The sequence below is a fragment of the Pistacia vera genome, unplaced genomic scaffold, assembly GCF_008641045.1.
Source record: "Pistacia vera cultivar Batoury unplaced genomic scaffold, PisVer_v2 Contig248, whole genome shotgun sequence".
Lineage (NCBI taxonomy): Eukaryota > Viridiplantae > Streptophyta > Magnoliopsida > Sapindales > Anacardiaceae > Pistacia > Pistacia vera.
The window spans coordinates 256286-259486 of record NW_022196055.1 but is presented as its reverse complement, the minus strand read 5'-3'; the positions used below and the strand labels follow the sequence as shown (position 1 = coordinate 259486).

Here is a 3201-nt window from a genome sequence, read left to right as displayed (position 1 = left end):
TCTCAATCGTCAATGCAAACAAGGAAACTAATCACAACCAATTCATGTACAACTCACCTCTCAACTTTTCCTCAACTGTTTCTCTTTACTACTACAAACTAGTGCAAACTAGGGATATTTATTATTTTTTTTTTTTCTGTTTTGAAAGAATGAGTGCATTTTATGCTCCATCTTATTTCATGGTTGTGTTTATAGTGAGTGCGTTTTACGCTCCATCTTGACTCACCACATACCTTTCTTTTCTTTTTCCTATTTGCTTAAACCCAAATTTAGACTAGCTTAATAAACAATTTTTTTTTCTTTTAAGGGTTGTTATACACTCCTCAATTATGCTTCGTCACCAAGTTTGCACAACTTCTCCAAGATATATTGTTTCAAACTTCAAAGATTCAAACTGATTACTCTATTTTATGAAAGATTGCTAACATCCTAATCAAGATATGCTCACAACAAAGTCAAGTTACTATTTCATGCATCACTAGACGTTCAAAGAAATAACTTAAGCACAAACCTTCCTAAAAACAAAACTATTTGTTTTTTTTTTTTTTAACAAATTAAAACGCAACCTAAATCCCCTCCCCACACTAAAACTGACATTGTCCCCAATAAGATGAAATGCAAAGAAAAGGCAAAAATAAGCAAATTTAAAATGCGAGAATAAGAAAACAAACTCCCCTGGGTTGCCTCCCAAGCAGCGCCTTTGTTTATTGTCGTTGGCTCGACTCAAGGCTTTTCTTCTTGCGATGCACTAAGTTTACTTGAGATGATCACCGATAACGTTCCTTTGTCTCCAAGGAACAAGTTCTGAGGTAACTAGGAGAGGCTTCAAATCTGGAATGGGGGCCTGCAAACAGAGTGTAAAGGCCGCTCATTAGAAATTGGTAATGCAATATAGAGTTACTAACTGCTGCTGTAACTTTGGAAATTATCAACGCTGCAACGTTTCCTGCAAATCAGTGTCAAAGCTACTCCTCATTCTCTTCCTCAAGATGCTTACTAATGGCAACTCCCAATTCATCTTTTCTATCAAGTTCAAAAATTCTTGTGCTAAAGAACAATCACACAATAGAATAACAGGATTACATCACATCATCAGGATATTTCATGGCATCATAAGTATTAAACTTAACGATTTAACTTTCAAATTCCATGGTAAGTATGCCACTATGAACATCATCTTAGTCTTGGATGTTTTTTAGGAGGGTCTTCCTAACAAAATAGATGCAAGTGATCTCCATTTCCATATCAAGCACTAAAAATCAGTAGAAAACTAAGTCATTAACTTGTACTAGAATATCTCGACTACACCCTTAGGATAGGCATTAGATTATCGCTAATTGAATCACACAACCAGTTTTATTCAAAGGTCCAAGTTTCAAAAGACATATATAAATATGGCATGACATTAATAGAACTCCTAAATCTATCATGGCCTCCTCAAACCTAGTGTTCCTTATCGTACAAGGTATGTAACATACCTGGATCCTTGCCGTCGCTGGGAGTTTTCTCTGAATCACTGCAGAAACATTCTCTCATACTCTCACCTTTTCACACCCTTTAAGTTTATGTTTCCTCTTAATTGTGCACAGTTCTTTCAAGAATTTAGCATAACGAGGTACTTGTTTAATAGCATCTAAAAGTGGAATATTTACCTCGCATCTACGAAAAGTCTCATATATATCTCTGTTTTTCTCATCTTTTCTAGATTCTGCTAAAGCTTGAGGAAAATGAGGTACCGATTTGTAATCGGATAGAGGCGAAAACTTACTCTTAGGAATACCATCATCGTTGGGAACGTTCCTGTCTACAACGACGTTTTTCTCCTTTTCTTCCTTCGATGATGCAGGGGCTACCTTTACTGGGATCTCAACCTCTTTACCACTTCTCAAGACGATCGCACTTACATTTTCCCTTGGATTCACCACCGTTTGAGAGGGCAATTTCCCGAACTTTGCGCCCCTAGCTTACTTATTGCGGTTGCCATCTGGCCCATCTGATTCTCCAAACTTTGAACACTGGCCCTCGTCTCCTGTTGAAATTGCAAAGTATTAGTGGCAAGAGACTTAACAATATCTTCTAAAGACATACCAGAATTAGAAGTTTGGTCTGGTTGTTGTCTAGGGGGGTATGGTTGCTTACACTGTTGGTAACTTGGGCAGTTTTGAGTCACGGGCTGATTCACTTGTGGATTCCCATAGCCAAGATTGGGGTGATCCCTCCATCCAGGGTTATATGTGCTCGAATAGGGATCATGCTTCCTTTGCAGTTGTCCAAGAAAACCACCTCTTACATTCACTTGCTCAACAGGCTCCTCTTGAAGAGTTAGGCACATATCAGTTGGATGCCATACTACCGAACAAATTCCACAAGCCTTCACTGTTTGCATGTTCCCTACAACCATTTGACGAACAAGAGAAGTTAGACTCACAATTTGTTGTTCAAGGCAAGAAATATTTACCTCATTATCACGCCTAGAAGGAAGGCCAAACCTAGTGCCAAATTGTTGAGAATTGGCTACCATATTTGCAATCAAGTTTCTCGCGGCCTCGGGAGTTTTATCCACCAAAGCTCCTCAACTAGCAGTATCAATCATGCTCCTATGAGTGTATAGAAGGCCCTCATAGAAATACTGGATAAGTAGCTACTCACTAATTTGATGATGGGGGCAGCTTGTACACAATTTCTTAAAACGTTCCCAGTATTCATGTAGGGACTCTCCGTTATGCTGCCTTACACCACAAATTTCTTTCCAAATATTGGCCGCCCTCGAAGCTAGGAAATATTTCTCCAAAAACAATCTCTTCATCTCGTTCCATGTGGTTATAGTCTCGGAGGGTAGATAATAGAGCCAATCCTTATCCGAATCCTTCAAAGAAAACGGAAAGGCTCTTAATTTAATTTACTCCTCGGTCACCCCCGTAGGTTTCATACTTGTGCAAACCACATGAAGCTCCTTTAAATGCTTGTGAGGATCTTCACCTACAAGGATATGAAAAGTGGGCAAGAGATGTATTAGTCCAGATTTTAATTCAAAAGTAGTAGCAGCATCTAAAACAGGAAATGTTATGCATAAAGGTGCTTGATTCAAATCAGGGGCAGCAAGCTGTTTCAAAGTTCGATTTCCAGCCATGACTTCCTCCTCTTCTAAATCAGAGTTGCTAGCAAATTGGGAATCAAAAACCAAATTTCTTTCCTCAGAAT

At 38.6% G+C, this 3201-nt stretch overlaps 1 non-coding gene across 1 annotated transcript; it reads left to right on the top strand.

Moving 5' to 3' along the window:
- The first annotated feature begins 2651 nt into the window (after positions 1 to 2651).
- Positions 2652 to 2755, top strand: LOC116132083. Its single transcript, XR_004128368.1, has one exon. It is a non-coding gene; the product is annotated as a small nucleolar RNA R71 (small nucleolar RNA).
- The last annotated feature ends 446 nt before the right edge of the window (positions 2756 to 3201 follow it).